Here is a 21,512-nt window from a genome sequence, read left to right on the forward strand (position 1 = left end):
GCTCCTTGTGTGCCACCCTCCCATCCTCCTCTATTCCAGGGACTCCCTGCAATCCCCTAACTCCCTAACACATACCAAGGGATCTGTCCCCTTCCCCCCGGTCTCCCCCTTTCATTTTTGTCTGAATTTTGCCAAAATCAATATGATTCTGGCCACTAATGCCTAGAACGTTCCCTTAAATGCCGTGATTGGTTGGATGTGGGGCTCAAACGTTATCACATTAGACAGAGAAATTCCAGGGAGCTGAATGATAGATCCTACTTTGTTCAGCCATCCAGGCCCAATTAAGCTCCTTATGCTAAATATTCAGTTTACAGACTTGCTATAGTTGGTATTCTGAGGTGGAAAGTAACAGTTTATGCCAGTTTAGCCCATTCACCTGTGGTAAGAGTGTGAGCTGTGTAGTGTTGGGCTTGGTTTAAGTGAGTGGATTCACAATAAATGCCTCATGTTTTGTTTATTCAGAGCTGGAGTGAATAGTATTTAAAGAAGGAACGCGTGTCTAGTCAGAAGACATTTGCTGGCAGTAAATGTTACCTTCTATGCATGTAAAATGTCATGATAGTGTCCCATTAGTGTTCATAGCGTGCAATTGAATGTAGGCATATGAAAACACTCCTCCATGTTCTGTTTGCAGATAACTGTATCAATGAAACAGTTAAACTTTTAATCTGTTCCAAATGTCTTGTTAAAACCATAATATGTTTTCCTAAAGGAAAACAAAATACCCTCCTCCCCATCCCTTGGTAGACTAGATTAAACCCTGTTGAAAAACATGCACACCCCTGCATCAGTGAGGCATATTGCACTCTGGGGAGAGTTCATCCCCAAGGATTGGCCAGTTGTGTTTCTACTACTCTTGTCCCTTGGGGTTTTCCCTCTCAAAAAAATGGCAAGTTTAGTCATCACTGGAAGATTCAGGCTGCGTTGGATTAGCTGCACTGTGAGAGTTTTGGCTCCATCTGTTAAACAAAGAGACAAGGTGGCTGTGTTTATTGGATCAACTTCTGTTGGCTTACATGGAGCTCGAAAGCTTCTCTCTCTCACCCACAGAAGTTGGTCCAATAAAAGACATTACCTCACCCACCTCGTCTCTGCTGGGACCAACATGGCTACATCATCATCTGTTAAACAGATGTAGTTATGCAAACCTCAAGCATTCAAAAGTCTTGTATCCCTTCCCTTCCCTCCTGCTTCCCCCCCACCCAAATAAAGAGAGTGGCTTAAAACCATGAGGTTTTTAAATAACACAATATTTGTGGGGTCTTTTTCAATTCTAAGTCTTTTCTCTGCACACAGGAAAGCTGGGAACATGGGTTAAAAGAAAAAAAAGCGAAAAAAAAAAAAGCTGAGTCTCATGAAATAATGTGACTCCAGCATCCGGGATGTTAAGGAAAAGGTCAAATATCATACAACTTGCAATAAAATATCAAGAGTTGGCAATGCTGCAGATGTAGTGAAAAGCATTCCTCGCAACCTGCTCCCCAGGCCTCCAAAGATACTATGTGTTGGTTCAAAAGTAGGGCTGTTGATTAATCGCAGTTAACTCACACAATTAATTCAAAAAATTAATCGTGATTAATTGTACTTTTAATTGCACTGTTAAACAATAGAATACCAAATGAAATGTATTAAATATTTTTTGTTTTTCTACATTTTCAAATATCTTGATTTCAATTACAATGCAGAAAACAAAGTATACAGTGCTTACTTTATATTATTTTTTATTACAAATATTTACACTGTAAAAATGATAAAAATTGCAAAATACTATTTCACCTCATACAAGTACTGTAGTGCAATCTCTTCATCGTGAAAGGGCAACTTACAAATGTAGGTTGGTTTTTTTTTTTACAAAATTGTACTCAAAAAACAAAACAATGTAAAACTTTAGAGCCTAAAAGTCCACTCAGTCTTACTTCTTGTTCAGCCAATCGCTAAGACAAACACGTTTGTTTACATTTGTGGGACATAATGCTGCCTGCTTCTTGTTTACAATGTCAGCTGAAAGTGAGAACAGGCATTTTCATGACACTTTTGTAGCCAGCATTGCAAAGTATTTACATCCCAGATATGCTAAACATTCGTATGCCTCTTCATGCTTCAGCCACCATTCCAGAGGACATGATTCTATGCTGATGACGCTCATTTAAAAAAAAAAGTGTTAATTAAATTTGTGACTGAACTCCTTGGGGGAGAATTGTATGCCTCCTATTCTGTTTTACCTGCATTCTGCCATATATTTCATGTTATAGCAATCTCTGATGATGATCCAGCACATGTTCGTTTTAAGAACACTTTCACTGCAGATTTTATAAATGGTAAGAAGGTACCAAATGTGAGATTTCTAATAGCTACAGCACTTGACCCAAGGTTTAAGAATCTGAAGTGCCTTCCAAAATCTGAGACATGAGGTGTGGAGCATGCTTTCGGAAGTCTTAAAAGAGCAATGGTGTGATGTGGAAACTACAGAATCAAACCACCAAAAAGAGAAATCAACCTTCTATTGGTGGCATCTGACTCAGATGATAAAAATGAATGTGCGTTGGTCCACATTGCTTTGGATCATTATCGAGCAGAACCCATCATCGGCATGGATGCATGTCCTCTGAAATGATGGTTGAAGCATGAAGGGACATATGAATCTTTAGCACTTCTGACACACAAATATCTTGTGATGCTGCTACAACAGTGCCATGCAAATGCCTGTTCTCACTTTCAGGTGACATTGTAAACAAGAAGTGGGCAGCATTATTTCCTGCAAATATAAACAAGCTTGTTTGTCTGAGTATCAGAGGGGTAGCCGTGTTAGTCTGGATCTGTAAAAGCAGCAAAGAATCCTGTGGCACCTTATAGACTAACAGATGTTTTGGAGCACGAGCTTTCATGGGTGAATATGACGAAGTGGGTATTCACCCACGAAAGCTCATGCTCCAAAACGTCTGTCAGTCTATAAGGTGCCACAGGATTCTTTGCTGCTTTGTTTGTCTGAGTGATTGGCTGAATAAGACAAGAGGTAGGGCTGAGTGGACTTGTAGGCTCTAAAGTTTTACATTGTTCTGTTTTTTGAGTGCATAATTCTACATTTGTAAGCTCAACTTTCATGATAAAGAGATTGCACTACATTATTTGCATTAGGTGAAAAGAAGTTTTTTACTATGCAAATATTTGTAATAAAAAAAAGTGAGCACTATACACTTTGTATTCTGTGTTGTAATTGAAATCAATTTGAAAATGTAGAAAATATTAAAAATATTTTAAATAAATGGTTTTGTATTATTCTTTAACAGTGTGATTAATCGTGATTAATTTTTTGAATTGCTTGACAGTCCTATTCAAAAGGCACAATGCCTCATAGCAACATTTTTCAGGTAATGAATGTCCTATGCTTACCCAGTGTGGCTCAGTCTCAAAAGAGCTATAATTAAGGTCTTAACACTTTATTTAAAAATATAACTTTAATATTTAATTCTTGGTTTTTAAATCAGTCTCTGAAGGAAACTCTGATATGGCAGGCACTATGCCAGGAATAAATAAGACCCATATGTTGTTGTTTTTTTAAATGACATCCAGGAAGTGGAGGAAGAGACTCAAGATAAGCCATGGTTTTAATAGTATGTTATTCAAGGTATATTTTATGATAGGATACTAGAGACTTGCACCAAAATATAACTCATAAAAGTGAACTAATTTGCAATCAAACTGCATATCATTATCTTTAGGTAGGTACGATAATTTGAGATGGCATTTCAAACTGTGTGTAAAATATGGAATGAGTTTAGTTTTTCCTTTAATTATGCTTATGTATAATAAAATGAGAAAATGTGAGGTATGAATTAACGGACTTGATGTTTGTAGATTTTTTTTATTACTACTGCTTTTTGTCAATTAAAAGAAAATTACCAATGCAAAATATTCACATTTGTTAAAGGTAATAGTCTATAAAAGGGTACTTGTCTGTTTTGTAAGATTTCTTCAGTGACATTGCAGTTCAACAATGTCTTCTAAAATCGATGTAGATGACCAGTATTATGTTGTCAGCATGATATTGGTAGCTGGTGGCACTGTGTGATGGATTAATCATAGTGGTTAGGGCATTGTCTGGATAAAATGACTGAGTATCCTTCAGTGAGCTGACAGTCTGTAAAGGAGATTGTAGCAAACTAGCAGTTCACTCCCTCTCTAGATTAATTAAACCACTTCATCAGATCCTCTGATAGGGTACTCTCCCTTACCATATAGTTTAGGTAAAAAAGGTGTAAAATACTCAGGATACCAACTCAAAGTGTGGATGAGTTAGCACAAGGATATAAGGTACTAAAGACCACTAGTTTGTTAAAGAGTGAAATGTGTCTTTGATACATTGAATGGTGTTCACAGAACACTAGGTAGAGATTTTTAATTATACAATTTACATGCTTTCTTATAGTACAAACAAATGCTTGCATGATGTTTTAAAAATAGGACAATCTGTTTTTCTCTTTATTATTTTAGGCATATTAGTTTTTGAATGGATATATTCAGTCCAGTTTTTACAGGATTTTTTTAAAAGCAAATTTTGTGCTTGTGAAATGGGCTAGCCTGACAATCCCATGGACTGAACGTTTCTATTTATAGACACAATATGATGAGCAGCAGCAATTCCATCACTTCAAGGTGTCCTATCCCTCTTTTTGGAAAGTTTCACTTCTGGAGGAATGGTTTGGAAAGGAGTGTGATCTCTGGGCAAGATTTGCAAAGGTGCCTAAAGATGCAGATAGACATCTGTTAGGATTTTCAGGAGCAGCTAAGTGATTTAGATGCCTAATTCTCATTGACTTTCATGGTAGTTAGTCATCTAACCTGTTTACGCAATTTTGTGAATCCCATTAGGTGCCAGAATAGCATCATCGTTCAGATATACAAATAATCTATTTCTGTCTCCAAAAGGGCATTTTAAAACAATCTCCTGACTGTGCAAGCCTGACTTTTCAGCTGCTATCAGTATTTACCCTTCTTAGAAAGGATGGCTTCCTTCCAACACGATAAAGTAGAATAAGACCAACCGGTTGTATGGGATCTGTGTTGATACAATAAACCACTGATTGGTTTCCAGAGTAGTTATATTAGAGTACAAATACCATCACTTTGGATGCCAGCACCTTCTGTAGGCCTGATTCTGATCTTATTTACACTGGCATAAATCAGATGCAACTCTAGTGAAGTCTATGGAGTTACCCTGGCGTGAAATCAGCCTTCCCTTCTCTCACTAATCTTTCCCTGCCTCCTTTTCTCCTCCTTTCCATATACTTATATACAAACAGTAACTGCATATTCTCTGATCATCCACTATGCTTAATCTTGAAGCTTCTAAGGCCAGGCATACTCTTTTGGGGTTGCAATGTTCCATGCTGGCTTCTAGGGTGTTAGTTATGCAAATTGCATTCATATCCACGGAGACTGAGAACAGCACTTTTACAATGCTGTAGCCCTCACTTTCCTAAAAAATGCTTAGATTATCCTGAGCCTTGATTTCCTGGGTTTATAGTTCATCGCATATGCCAACTGAACCATCAGCCTGGACTGCTTTTTAAAACAAACCTCACTGATGGGAAGTTTTTGTTGTATAATTATTTAATATCTCTTCAGTACTCATTGACATATACTTCGTTTCCCATACAAATCCAAATATCAAGACCATAAATCTTAGTAAGTAGGGCCCAGCAGTACAACTGACATTTTTAAACACATAACGTTGAGTGAGAAACAGAAAAAGGTCATATTGATTATACTGGTATGATGATGATGATGATTATTATTATTTATTATTACCGATTGCCAGTTAGGCTGATAAATTATACCTTTTCTATATAATAGGCCTGATTCTTGGTTATCTTCCACCATGTTTACATTCTCAGCTGGGGAGATCTGCTGACTTTCTAGACAGTTGATTGCTTCTGGAGCAGCACAAATGGACCGCAGCAAAAAGGAGAATTTGGTCAATGTATGTGTTTTACTAAGGGCTAGATTGTTGCTGGTCCATATATGTGGGCACACAGGGCAGGAAGATGATTCATGGAGCCTTGTGGGGGTAAAATGAATGATATGGCAATGGGAGGAGAGGAGGAATATTTGTCCTCCATAATATGGTAACAATCTGTGTCTCCCCCCACTACATAGTATGTGATCACCCCAGATCCACTGGAAGCTAAGGTCCTGTGTTTCTGAATTGACTTGTCTCAGAGGGGGCATGAGTATACGGCATCTCTCACTGGCTGCTGCCTCCAAAGATGGGTTATTTATCCCCCATCATCACCATAAACTGAAACTGAAAAGATATACAGCTTTGTTTCCACAGCACAGAGTTGCTCTGGAAATTATACAGCCTCCAGCTGCTGTATTACCTTTTCATTGGATGTTGGGGGTAGGAGTAGGGAGAAATGATGTGCACAGTGCACCATTCCTCAGTCGGGGATCTTCCAAATTCATGGATCCCCAGAAGATAGGGGAAAGGCGATACTTCTGCTCCCTGCTTCCATATGGAAGGGTCCCACTTTGTGCAGATCTAGGGTTCAGGGAGTAAGATCAAGTCCTGTGACTTGTCAGAGCTACAAGTTTTCCATGTTTCTCATGGGGATTTTATAGGGGGGAAGATACGTAAAAAATGATCACAGTTAACTGAATGTTAGCCAAATGTTTCTGGACCCAAGATGGATAAAAAGTAACCGGTCTTAGATGGAATAACTTACATGCTTGAACATCCACAGATTTTTCAGCTGGTAGGACGTTGTTGGGCAATATGTGTTTTTAAATGCATTTGAGCTTACTCATATTGAAATGTAAATCGAACAATCATATGTATTTTTTAGGTACCTGGAGGAATTGAGGCTTGTAAGCCTACCATATAAATAGATTAACGATGCATAACTCTTACACTATCTTCCATGACAAATGTATTCTGGATCCTATATTATTCATGTGATGCAATTTTTAAAGAACATATTTGTTGAGAGAACATGTTAGAACAGAAATTGCCTGTACAAAATTTTGTAATGTTCAGGTATATTGCAATGCTGTTATGTTTGTTTTGTATTTGTAACAGACACAATTAAGAACATTGGGTCAGAAAGTTGTTCCTTTCTTAGTCTAATCATGATTACAGTGTATATAATGTCTGTTGTTAATAGCCTGAAAAGCCCATTTTGGATTAGAGACCCGTAATGAGGGACACACTAGGCACATATGGGACTGATTCCTCACTGCCTTAATACTGGATTAATCAGGCACCTACGTGGGCAGTTCATGGGTTAAACAGTAACCATGTTAAGCTTGTGGTGCCTAACATGTAAGTGAGGAGAAAGAAACCTCCTGCAAAACAGTCACAAAAAATGGGCAGTATCAACAAACGCTTAGTTTTGTTTCTCACAAATACAAGTCCTGATCTGTTGTTTTTCCTCCATTGTTTAATCATATGTCATCACCATAGCATAGTGTAAATAGTAGATTCTCTGTAACATGAAGTCTTTAAATCATGATTTGAGGACTTCAGTAACTCAAGCCAGAGGTTATGGGTTTATTATAAGAGTGGGTGGGTGAGGTGTGCAGGAGGTCAGGATGATCCCTTCTGCCTTAAAATCTATGAATCTAAACCTGCTTTCCGGGGCCTGTTATTTATTTACTATAAATGTGTACAGTGCTCCACACAATGGTGACCAAATTTGATTGAAGCCTGGAAGTGCTGCTGCAATAGAAATGTTCAATAATAACAACTGATTTAGAAATGGAATTGAAACAAAGATTTCAGTGTTAAATTACACTTCTGAAAGCAGAAAGCATAACCAAAGCTGCCTGGTTTATGTGATTTATAAACTTGAAACTCTGTGTTGTAAACTGTTTTTTCTTACCTGCTGCAAAATCCTTTTCAGTGGACAAAAAGCCCTTTCTTCCTTTAACATTAGTGTTCATTTCAGTTGCCATCTTGTGCTTAAATCTCACCTCAAGCTGCCTTTCTACCTCCACCACTAATCAAATCATTAGTGCTAAAAGGATTAGTGCTAAAAGGAGTGCTAACAGCCTGTAAAGGTCCTGATTTTTCCATGCAATTTGTGCAGCCATTTACATGTGTGTACTGTGGGTATAAAGCATCCAAATCAGAATTCTTCATTTATGCACACCACTGATAGCATTTTACACCCACTTTGCACAAGTGTAAATGTTTGCACAAGGTGCAACATAGTTGGGACCCAAAGCCAAGGATCTAGGCCCTCATCCTTTATAGTTTTGGTCATGACTGCTGATGGGTATGACATTTATCAAGGGCAGCTCCCTGCACCACCAACTACAAGTGCTGCCTCTATTTTTGATTTCTTCTTCCTTATTTAGTTTTCCTTTAACTTTCTGTCCAGAGACTTATTACTGTTTTTTATATATATATTTTACTTTAAAAGTTTGAACTTGTACAATTTTACTTTTTCAAGAGCTTTTCTACTTTTCTGAGAATATTTACTTTACTTTTCTGTGCAATTGTGTATATATTTCTTAGGGTTGAATTGAATTTTCCTTTTTTTCTTTCTTTCTCTCTAGCTTTTGCTCATACCATGGTTAGAACTGCAAAATGCTAAACTTATCTCTTCATATTTCAAGAATGAATAGAGTCTCAGAGCATTTTGCAGTGTGTATACGAATCTTCAAAAGCCAAATTACGTGCTTCGTGACACCGAAATAGGGTCACATTTTTTGACAGGTGGTGATTTACCTTATTCACAAATATGTCTTCCTCTAAATTGTTTCATGCTTCCACTATTTTGTGAAACGAAACTCCTCTTGCAGTTTTATCTCTTCCCAAGTGTTGGCATCTCTTGAGAATGCATCTGCCTCCACATTCCTGGAATGAGCATTGCCTGGAAAAGTTGACTATTGTTCACAGTCCACATCAGAATCCAAATTGTTGGATCAGACATCCATATTACAGCTTTCTAAGGATACATCAACACTGCAAAAAAACAAAACCTAAACAAACTCATGGTAGAGTCTTAGAACAGGGGTCCACTGACTCAGGTTTGCTGGGCTCATGTGACAGGACTTAAAACAGCAGGAGAGATGTTCTGCTCGGGCTCTAAAATGTAGCAAAAGGGGTGGGGCTCAAAGCCCAGACTCCAACCCAAGCAGGAATGTCTATTGGTATTTTTAGCGCCATAATGCGAGCCAGAGTCGGCTGACCCAGGCTCTGAGACTTGCCGCCGTTATGTGGTGTGTTTTGATGGATTTTTTTTTTTTTTTGGCAGAGTGGCCATACCCTTAGAGTTTCTCTGATTAAATCTCTTTGTGTATTCTATTGCTTTTTTCAAAAATATGTAGGTGTGCATTTTTCCAGGCTGGCTCTCATTGTTTCCCATTGCTTTCAGTAAGAGTTGGATTGAGTCACAGATCCTTTTACATTTTTCTTTGATTTACAGGAGGCTTCCAAGAACTCTGAATTTGATTAATATTTGGTTTATCTCTGGCTTCCAGCTCATTAATTAAAAAAAAAAGTTAAATAAAACATAGCTAACACAATTTCTGAAGCACGTACTGTACCACTCCCCTCACTCAATGTATTGCTATTAATCTTATTTTTTCATTAGCTGGTTTTCAATCCAGGTGACAGTGCTGCTGTCTAGGCTAAACTGAATAATTTTCCAAACCGTACACTTTATTGAATGCTTTCTGTATATAGATATATCACACCAACTGCATTCTCTTGATCCATTAATTTTGAATTTCGACTCAAAAAAAGAGAGAGCAAATTTGTCTGGAATGTTTTTTAAATAAAGATCTGTATCAAGTTCACTTTATTCTAATATTCTATCACCTACAGTAAATCTAGTGGGTTTCATTCTTTTTCTAGTGTTGTCATGGACAGTGTCAAATTGGCTACCACATTTGGTATGTTAAAAAGTCCAAGATTTCAAAATAGTTGTCTTCCACTAAAAGTACCCCTTAAGACTTAATGGCAGTTTCTGTCTTGTTCCTCTTCAGATTAAGAATTTACCGGACTTTGGCAGGAGCTGTTTAAAGCCTTTCATTCCAAAGCATATAGTGTAAACTTGGCCTTATTCTGCTTAACTTTCTCCCACAAAGAATCCTCACTCAGACATGTACTTCCATGAAAGTCAGTGGCAGTATTATGTGAGAAAAGGGTCATCTTGTGTAGGAATGCAGGATCAGGCCAAACATTTAAGGCTAAATATGAAGCTGTCTGCAAAAGAAGTGACAGTTTGAGTATCAGCCTGACAGGCCAAATCTCATAATATAAATGCAGAAAATGAAGCAGCAAAGAGAGCTCACGTGTTTTGAAGCAGCTGTTATGGATATAAAAGCATTTTACAAGGTTATCTCTTAAAATAGTGAATATGTGGAATTAAAAGTTGTAGTTTTGGGGAAAGCTAGCAAAAAATGAGGCATGTTCCAGTCCTTGGGATCTCCTTGGATAAAGAGGTAACTGGAATGTATGGAAAATTTAACTTGCGCACTTCTGAAGCTCAGGGAAATAGAGGAGTGGCTCTGTGAAACACCAGGATCCTCGTAACAAGAAAATGTGTAAGAGAGCAGTACTCTAAGGATTATATATGATCAGATGTTGGGGATAAAGAATGGATGATAAGAACTTCAAGAAAAGAGGAGATAAAACGTGAGGGAGATAGCCTTACTTTTCTGAATAGGAATCTCATTATTAAGCTGAAAGAGGAGGCCTGTATCCTTACAAGGAAGCAGCTGGTAAAAAAGAGCATGACCCCAGTTTTTTGTGCCCTGCAATGGTTCAAATCACTTACTATTATGTGAGTTACATGTTCTAGAATATAGTGTCAGTATCTAAGGTTTCCAGTGATCTCGAAGAAATCCTTTATAAAAGGAGATTAAATGGAGATTTCTGTTGCAAGATCATGTATCTCGTGTTGCTGCTAAATTCTACTCATTTGAACAGTTCACTTATTTTAATAGAATTCCAAGTTTCAATCTATTCAGCTGATTAACAAGTTGTGATTAAGTAGCATTAGTTAGGGGTAGAAGTTGGAAGGAAATGGATCAGTTGGTAGTTAACAAATTAGTTGGTTCATAAATACGGGCTGTATTCACATGGAAGAGAAATCTGATGACTATATTTTCCTTTTTTTCCTCCTTTTCTAGTATGATCTTTTTTTAATGTTTTTTGCCCATTCTAGTTCATTGAACTGAAGCAGAATGACAAAGAACACTAACTAAAGGATGGTCGTATACATTTGCCTAGCGAGTGTTAGGCTTTGCTTCTTTCATAGCTGTAGGCTGCATCAATGTGCCAGATTTGTTGGCTGTGAACATATTAGCAGAAGGACTTCCCAAATGTTGCAAATCCTAACATTTTGTCATCTTTGTCCCTTATAGAGTTCTGAAGTCTGTGACATTATTCTGGAGTGGCACTGTGTTGTGGAATTCAGAAATAAAACAGATGTTTCAGTAGTTCTCAGTAAGTAAAACACAACACAACATATTTAACATTCATTTTTTGTGACTATATCAATATTTAGAAAATCCTTGAAACATTGCTAAACATGTAGACTGAATGTATCCTGTTATCTGATAAAGAAACATACAGCTGAACCTCCCTGCCTTTATTCTGATCACTGAAAAGAGTATCTCAAAAGGCTGCAGTTGCTTTTTCTAAAATTAGATGAAAAGTCATATGTGGTATAGCTCCTCTGACAGTAAGTATGGGTTTGATGTTATGATTCATTAAATATAATGTACAATATGGGTCTAGAGCTGGTGCATGGCCATTCCAATTTCCCTTCTCCCCCAGTCAACTGTGCTTAATCACAACCATTTTTCATGTAATGTGTTTTTTGCTTTACACTTTTGTTTTCTGCCCTATACTACTAATTCATTTAATGAATGGATGTTAAGGACAATAACTAAATATACATGAGTTATTTCATGCAAATCTAAATAAGAATTTGAATGTAAAGATTTTCATTTGGATCTGATATGAACAGCATTTTTTATTGTAAATGCTAAAATATAAACCTTCCCTCTGTAGAAATGACTTACAGGGTTGCTGTCAGTCAGCTATGATTGTGTTTTAAATTTATTTATAGAGCTTGTCTGATATCACAGACAAGTTTCAAAGCCCCTTATATCAATTTGCCCTGTTAATTTAGCTCTAATGGACCCTGAGTTCAGCAAGAAAGTTGACTATACCTAACTGGATCGATGCATTATGATGATTTCTTATTTTTTGTGAGTACCAAACAATTCTTTCTATGGCACTAACCATTTTGTGATGTGTACTGAAACTCAGGTGGTAGAATGGCATTCATTCACACACCCTTTTTCTGGGGGTATCTTGATTCAAAATGTTAAATCTATCTTGTGTCACAAGTGTAATGAGTATTGTGATCTTTGGTGGACATCTGTCTATAGCATGCATCCCACTGACTGATAGTCACTTCTCAGGAAAAGCACACAACTGATTTGGCAGGAGTGTAAAAAGTTGGGATGGCGATATATTAGAAAATCTATGAGAGGAAACTTGAATAGCATTTGACTGCTCAGTTCCTGGCAGTAGCTACAATTAATATTAGCAGTCTTGTTACTTTTGTTCCCTGGTTTTTACAAGCACCAAATTCCCTTCCATCCATTCCAAGAAAAACATTAAACAGATTATTCAGACTCTTTGCTATAGCTCTCTCAGACGACTCTCAATGTTCAGTTGCAGTTGAGAGGTCGATAATTTGAAATGGATTCATTAAGGTTTCTGTCCTTTTATGGCTATTTTTCTGAAGATCTGTTTAATTCTGCCTCTTCAGGATTGGAATTAAACTGTGTATCATGCACCCTGTGTGAAGGAATCAGTCAAAAAGGACTCTTCGGCTACTTATTTCACTTATTTTAACAGTAGGACCTAGAGGATTAACATAACTCTCTGAATTAATTGACTTTTCCAATTGTATATTTATTGGCTATAACTAATCATGGTAGTTCTGTGTTAGTAGCTCTTCATACTTCTAGCACAGAACTCATTGATACCAGGAATTTGATAATGATGCTGGGCTCCCTTCTCTCCTGGTCATAATTTCCTATTCCCCTCATCAGAGAAACTTGATTTTCACCATATCCTTATGTCCTGTGTCATGGAGGTGTGCCCAGTTCTTCCTCATGCATTGGCATTGAGCGTGGCCAGCTCCTGCCAACTCTTGAATCTTTGCAGAAAGGAGAAAGAAACCTCCAGTGTCCCTGAATAATTACTTAAAATAAAAAAAGGTTAAGAACTCTAGTTTACATGGAAATTGAACCTGCCAACACAGGGCTCTGTACTTTCTCATCCCTCCCCTCACACTCTAGCCTCTAGCTCCCTAAAGAATGCTTATAATCTTGTCCCAGCAGAGGTGCTGTAACAGTACCAGTAGTTCCCCGCTAGCAGCAAGGAGTGCTATTCACACAGCTACAGGAACTACATTCACTTGAGATATACGTACCTCGTTGAGATCAGTTCTAAAAGACGAAAAGGGAATTTTCCTCTTCAGGCTGTTGCCTTCACAGAGTTGGTTTGTGCAAGCTGCTAGCCTGACCTTGTGGCCACAAAGCTCTTTGAACCGGTTTGGTGGTGCCATGAGTCCAACCCTTCTATCTGGTGAGGGGATTTGTCTGTGAATGTTTGGGGATGCGACTGTCAAAATGTGAAACACATTTCATTTTGTGAACCCCATTTGTGATTGTAACCTTCATTGTGGATTAGAGCATCCATTTTGTAGCACAGACTTGACACTTAGTGGACAGACTATGTCTAAGAAACTGTGTCGAGCAATCTAGGGCCACCAACATTGAGTGTCTCTTCCTTACTAAAACAATAGGCCATTAAATGACATTCTACGCAGAAACTGGCATGGGGGCTGGAGCTAAGTCCTCAACCCCGGCTTGAAGCATATGGGGAGAAAGGGTACAGAGAGTCAGTTTTAAAAGGAGTGGTTCACTAAGCAAACGGAGGCTAACCAATATCAGAAGCAAGAAGATCAGGCCAAGCAGTAAGGATGAGCTTATGGGTCAAATCACTAGGAGCAAGCCCAGAACTCTCAGGAATAATAAGTACCCAACAGGAGGGCTTGTGTTCTGGAGCTTGTTGCTTTCCATACGCCAGTAACTCTCATGTTTTTTGTTTTGTTTTAAAAGTAAAGTGTTTTCAACTAAGAAATTCCTTTGTTAAGCATCTGTATCCCTGATTTTTTGCCAGTGGTCCTCGCATAGTGTGACTGGGAAAACAAGTGCTCCCATAGCTAGGTGGACTCTTGTGTAGCAAATGTGTCGAAGCAACTGAGAACATAGGAGGGCTGAATCACTGGTTCCAAGATGTAAGTGGCTGGACTACGAGGTCACATTGCCTGAGGAGGGTATTCGGCCTGGGATCTGCACCTAGGAGTGCATTTGAGGGACCAAGAGAATAACTAGTCACTTCCCCAACCCACAGGCTTAGAAGCAGTTGGGAATCAGCAGTTAGATCCAACCACAATAGATCATTGTCCATCCACAGAGTGGTACTGGATCAGATTGTGACATCTCACTGCTAACTTACCCACAGTTCCTCCCTGTCTGCCAGTCTTAATGTCTTCCTTTTGCATGGAATAATTTGGTCTTTTCTGCAAGTAGCTGCCAAAAGCTATTTATAATAGTAGGATAGTACAAGGATAGATATTTAAAAAACATTTTTGTTATTGTTTTTTCTTTCTGGTTTTGTGGCACATTTTATGGCCTGGCTCATTATGGCAGACCGAGATAAAGAGACATGATTCAATATAGTGCTCATCTTTAAAAAAGGGAAGAAGGAGAACCCGGGGAACTACAGACTGGCCAGCTTCACTTCAGTGCCTGGAAAAATCATGGAGCAGGTCTTCAAGGAAACCATTTTGAAGTACTTTGAGGAGAGGAAGGTGATCAGGAACAGTCAACATGGATTCACCAAGGCAAGTCATGCCTGACCAACCTGATTGCCTTCTATGATGAGATAACTGGCTCTGTGGATATGGCGAAAGCAGTGGACATGATATATCTTGACTTTAGCAAAGCTTTTGTTACAGTCTCCTACAGTATTCTTGCCAGCAAGTTGAAGTATGGATTAGATGAATGGACATAAGGTGGATAGAAAGCTGGCTAGATTGTCTGGCTCAACGGGTAGTGATCTATGGCTTAATGTCTAGTTGGCAGCTGGTATCAAGTGGAGTACCCCAGGGATTGGGTCCTAGGGCCGGTTTTGTTCAACATCTTTATTAATGACTTAGATAACGGGATGAATTGCACCCTCAGCAAGTTCGCAGATGACACTGCGCTGGGGGGAGAGGTAAATATGATGGAGGGTAGGGATAGGGTCCAGAGTGACCTAGATAAATTGGAGAATTAGACCAAAGAAATCTGAGGTTCAACAAGGACAAGTGCAGAGTCCTGCACTTAGGAAGGAAGAATCACATGTACCACTACAGACTGGGGACTGACTGGCTAAGCGACAGTTCTGCAGAAAAGGACCTGGGGATTATGGTGGTTGAGAAGCTGGATATGAGTCAGCAGTGTGCCCTTGTTCCAAGAAGGCCAATGGTGTATTGTGCTGCATTAGTAGGAGCATTGCCAGCAGATCGAGGGAAGTGATTATCTCCCTCTGTTCGGCACTGGTGAGGCCACATCTGGAATATTGTGTCCAGTTTTGGGCCCCCCACTACAGAAAGGGTGTGGACAAATTGGAGAGAGTCCAGCGGAAGGCAACAAAAAATTATCAAGGGCCTGGAGCACATGACTTACAAGGAGAGGCTGAGGGAACTGGGCTTGTTTAATCTGCAGAAGAGAAGAGTGAAGGGAAGATTTGAAACTGTCTGAAAGGGGGTTCCAAAGAGGATGGATCTAGGCTGTTCTCAATGGTGGTAGATGACAGAACAAGGAGTAATGTTCTCAAGTTTCAGTGGAGGAGGTCTAGGATGGATATTAGGAAACACTATTTCACTAGAAGGGTGGTGAAGCACTGGAATGGGAATCTCCATTGTTAGAGGTTTTTAAGGCCTGGCTTGAGAAAACCCTGGTTAGGATGGTGTTGGTCCTGCTTTGAGCAGGGGGTTGGACTAGATGACCTCCTGAGGTGTCTTCCAACCCTAATCTTTTACGATTCTAAGTGCTCCACTCTCCCTGTGAAAATGCTGATTACCAATGGCCATAACAAATGTTATGAATACTTACAAGAAAGATACTCGGTCAAAATATTTACCACTTGTAGGAACAATCAGCTAGAAAGAGGTTGCAGCTGCTTGTTAAATAGAACCTGCTCTCCACTCCCTGAAGGAAAATTTCCATAGATTGGTAGTTTTTAAGGCCAGAAGGTTCCATTGTGATCATTTAGTCTAGCCTCCTATTTAACACAGGGCAAAACTTCTCACCCAGTAAGCTCTGCATCAGTTCCTTTGCTTCTAGTTGAATCAGAGCTTTTTTAGAGAGAGAGCCAGCCTTGATTTAGATACTTCAGCTGATGGAGATTTGCACTACATCCCTAAGTAAGTTCTTCCAGTGGTTAATTACACTCTGTTAAACATTTGCACCATATTTGTGGTCTGAATTTATCTAGCTTCAGCTGCCAACAATAAGATTGAAGGATTTCTTCTTTTTCTGCTAGGTTAGAACTACCTTCCATCAGAAATCTGTTTCCCAAATAGATACTTGTAGCCTGTGACCACCTTCGATAAACTAAACAGATTGAGTTTGTGAAGTTTCATGCTATGGGGCATGTTTTCCAGACCTTGAATCTTGCTTGTAGCTTTACGAACTTCTTCCAATTTTTCAACATCTTTTTTGAAGTATGGAATTAAATTTAGCAAAGAAATACTAAACATTTTCCTGTTTTTTCAATAGGAAGAAGGAAGTAAGAATGGAGGTTTTATTGGTAGACATGCAGCAAAAATAGCTCTGCTAGACACAATTAGCAAGAATAATTTCCAATAGGACATGTGCATGCTTATCTGAAAGGAGTATACAGAAAGACAAATGTGACTGGAGGTAGAAAATACCTTGAAATATCCTGAAGCATACTTGGATATGAAAAAGTGAATTTCTTCTATTACAAATAAATTATTATAAATAAGAAGTTTTTCTTCTAGGTATAATTCAGAGTTCAATAACAATGAGCAATTCATCTGACATTTGGCTAGGTATCCAGTAAAACATTGGGACAAGATGACAACACACTGAAGAGAGGACACTCTGCAAACTACCGTCACATGCAAACTCTAATAAGGCCATATACAGTGGGAAATGGAATATATGTCACACTTATTATTAAATATTGTGTCTGATATCCCTGCCCATAGACTATTTACAGAAAGAGAAACTGAGGCCCAAAGCAGTGAAGTGACTGCTCAAAGTCATCAAGCAGACCAAAGGCAAACACTCTAGTCTCTGTTCTCTAAACCACACTGCCTCCTGAGTAGGCTGATGTTTCTGGTGGGAGTGGGTATTCCCAGCTAGAAGAGCAGTCTACTCTTTTACAAAGGCTATATTTAGTAAATTCTGTGAATCTTGCGATATTTATATTTATATTCAGCATTTTGGTTATTGGTATATCATGGTGTTGTATAAATAATTGTATGGTCTCCCTTGCTATTAGAATAGGTGTGGTATTAATTGAATGAAGTATGTGAAAAGTGAAAAGGATATGGTGCAGTGTGAGAGAGAATCTGATGGTGTTAAAAAAAGCAAATTGTTATGCTTCAGCAATGTGAGAAAACTAAGTTATGTTCCACGTTATATTCATTTCAGATATCTTCAGGCACTCTTCATGAGGGATCTAAATGGAGGTTGTAATGGCAAGTTATATATGTTTATTCTCAGCATTGCCTTCCCCGCCAAAAAAAAGAAGATAAAATTTTTAATTAAATTCTTTATCTTTGATTGAAAATTTAACTTTCAAAGGAAGATTAACACACCATCATCAGTAACCATGGGATGACTTCATCACTGCTAATTTGAACCTGAAATGCATCAGCATATAGAATTCAGCCAGCTTTGTGAATTAAGAGCCTCTGATGTCTGTATTAGAAATATCCTGCAGATATAATTTACGTATCAAAGCTTCCATTCTACTTTTGTTACAGCATATGGTGGTTAGCTGTGATGGTGCTTTATATTTTAGAGTGACAGTGGCTCATTGATATTCGCAACCATTTTCCACTGCTGAGGTAGAAATTCAGAATTACTCTTTGCCAGTGAATATGAAAAGAGAGAAAAACCTTCAGACATTTTGAAGTCTCTTTTAAAAAGGTATTTGGCATAAAAAATACCATTTTAAAATACGCTCTAGAAAAGAGTAGCTGTCACTTGAGAGTATAGGCACTGAGTGTTCTGTACATAGCTGTCCAATAAAGACTCCAAGGATTTTTTTATATTGATCCATAAGGATTTATATTTATAACTCTCATTAATGGAAATAAAGCATGTTAATACTTGGCACAGTTGCCATTCTTCCTGTCGCTTCTGCATGGTTAGTATAATAAAGCTTTGTTTAAAAATTAGATTGACAATTAATATGAAGTGAGTAATTTAGAGAAAACAACCTTTTCTTAGAAGATTAAAATTAGCATTGTTGAACTTCAGCCTTTTCAATGACAGTATATTTCCAGAGATATCCTGGAGCTTTCAATTCTTTATTTTGATTATCTATTTCATGTCATGAATATAATTTACTGATAAAGTGAAACATCATTCAGATAACACACGCAATGTAGGAATTTGCAGAAATATCTACCTAAAGGGACATCGTCAAGAATAATCTCAGATACACATTTAAAAATGAAAATGCAATTCTGGGCTTTAAACTACTTTGCAGTATCACTTTTTAATTTTTAGGAACCAAGAAGAAAGTGCTAGCTACTGTTGTTAAACTGGGGTGGAGGGGATAGGAGCTAATAATTTTTCAATAAACTTGTTTTCACTTCAGCGGGGACATAGCCAGCGCCAAAAGAGTCTGGTATATTGTAGACAGTGGGGATGCAGGAAGGCTGTCCCGGTGTCTATGGGGGTATCCCCCCTTTTCCTCTGTGACACTTATTTATTTGACAGCAGTTCTGTTGTCAGGTTCTTTGAATTCTTTGTTTGAATTACAGGAGTCCTAAGGGACCATAACCCTTTATATTTTTATATAGACCTTGATAAGAAAACAATGGCATGACTTTAAAACTGTTATCACACAAAAAGGGTGAGTCCAAGCTCCATTGAAATCAATGGCAAAAGTCTCATTGACTTCAGTAGAGTCCAGGAGTTCATCCGAAGTATGTGCTGTGTTATAAGATGCTAAGTAAACAACATTGTGCCTAATATAGTGTTGCTTAGCCACTTCTGTTTTCTACAGTTATTCCTTAGTTGTAAAATATAAAGTATTTTGTTGTCCACACATGGAATGCTTTCTGTGTGGAATATATTTCAACATGAATATAATAATCCTGCCACTTGCACCACACTATGGAGTTAATGAAATGTGAGGATTTTCCACAATAAATCCTTATTTTCAGGAGGTTTTAATTCAACTAAATATTATCTCTGGACTGAAACTTGGCATTAAAGCTCTAAGGCTGAATAATAAAATACTACTTACCTTTAGGGGAAAAATTGCTTGGCAATTTGAAATATGAGAGCAAAGAGAAGCTAGAAATTATTATTATATTAATACAATTCTACTCAATTATTTTTTTGCCCCTAGTATGAATTATTCACTTTTTGGTATTGAAAAAGAGAACCCATTACTTTTTCTGTTTTGAAAATAGTTTACAGTACGTGTATAATTTGTTTTTTGTTTTTTTGGTATATGATTTTTTTGCATGTATATATTGACACAGTAGATAGAATATATAATCTATCAAGTGTTTAATCCGCACACTAAAATGTCTTCATATTTGCATTGACATGAAACCTTTGTAGGCTGTCATGATAATTGCACCCAGGCTTATCTGACAGATACAGTTGTTACGGTCAATGATTTTAGAATTGCAAAATCCTTGGTACAAGTTAATCGTAATATTTCTGAAATGTAGCTTGGAAGTTCGAGGCCTCAAAATTGGTTTATATCTGGCCAGACTACATTGAATAACATCCCCCTTCCCCATCCTTCAAATATACACATCCGTTTCATGGTGTCCATTTTAGGTCATGTGTATTCAATGATATAGTATGCCGTAAGTGCTTAACATTCAGCAATTCTGACTGCCAGGGTTAAGGGGTGAATATAAGTAGGATGGTTCCAATCCCAAAAGATGCATTTCCTTTGAAAGCAGATGTTTTCGTTCTGGCTGGTGGCAGAACGCTTGTATGCAAAATCACTGTTCCTGTTTATGTTCAAAATAAATATATTTCAATAGGTTTGCATTTTAGTTATAAAACTTGTTGCATTTGTTTTTTTGGCAACCTTTTCTCAGGCAGGCTAGCTTGGATATCCAAGGTGCCTTAATGATCATTTCTGTACCTCTGTAGACCTGTTGTTATAATGTTAATTGTGTTTTCCCTAACTGTATTGTCCACTTGTAACAATTTGTCCATTGTTTTACCAGTGTTACCAGTACTTGCCTAAATTAAATGACTTAACCTCTTTCATCTCTTTTCTACATGTGACTCTAAAATAGTCAGATTTTTAAACACCTAGATACTTTGTTCTTTACTAATTCTAATGAAATGAGTGGCACTAGCTATTACCTGCATTTCCTTGGGAGCCTAAAAGGTTTTTCTTCCCTCTTCTTAAAGTGTGATCACTAAACAATTTACAATTTTGTCAGGCAGGATAGCAACAGACTTGTGCATAGTCATGAGGTTGGAAGTTCCCATACAATCTGTTGTCTCCTCATGGAGGAGCTGTGCCATCCTAAATTATCTCCACATTTTGATAAGTAGTATTCTGGCAAGAATGGATGAGAGGCTTAGTGTAAAGTACAGTTCTAATGGACATATTCACCCTAGTGAATCCCACCAGTCCCTATGGCCTGGTCGACATTACGCATTTAAACCGAATTTAGCAGCATTAAACCGATTTAACCCTGCACCCGTCCACACAACGAGGCCCTTTATATCAATATAAAGGGCTCCTTAAACCAATTTCTGTACTCCTCCCCGATGAGAGGAGTAGCACTGAAATCGGTATTGCCATGTCGGATTAGGGTTAGTGTGGCCGCAAATCGACGGTATTGGCCTCCGAGCGGTATCCCACAGTGCATCATTGTGACCGCTCTGGAAAGCAATCTGAACTCGGATGCACTGGCCATGTAGATAGGAAAAGCCCCACGAACTTTTGAATTTCATTTCCTGTTTGCCCAGCGAGGAGCTCTGATCAGCGCGGGTGGTGAGGCAGTCCCAAATCCAAAAAAAGCTCCAGCATGGACCATACGGGAGATACTGGATCTGATTGCTGTATGGGGAGACAAATCTGTTCTATCACAGCTCCGTTACAGAAGACAAAATGACAAAGCATTTGAAAAAATCTCCAGGCTATGATAGACAGAGGCCACAGCACAGTGCTG

General features: G+C 38.2%; 1 protein-coding gene across 2 annotated transcripts in view; it reads left to right on the forward strand.

Moving 5' to 3' along the window:
* INPP4B (inositol polyphosphate-4-phosphatase type II B) overlaps nt 1–21,512 on the forward strand; it is a 514,637-nt gene that overhangs the window by 151,892 nt on the left and 341,233 nt on the right. For both annotated transcript variants that reach the window (XM_030563920.1, XM_030563921.1), the window contains exon 2: nt 11,380–11,461. The gene's annotated coding sequence lies outside the window, so the exon portion shown is untranslated. The remainder of the gene's footprint in view (nt 1–11,379; nt 11,462–21,512) is intronic.

Source organism: Gopherus evgoodei, chromosome 5 (assembly GCF_007399415.2).
Source record: "Gopherus evgoodei ecotype Sinaloan lineage chromosome 5, rGopEvg1_v1.p, whole genome shotgun sequence".
NCBI lineage: Eukaryota > Metazoa > Chordata > Testudines > Testudinidae > Gopherus > Gopherus evgoodei.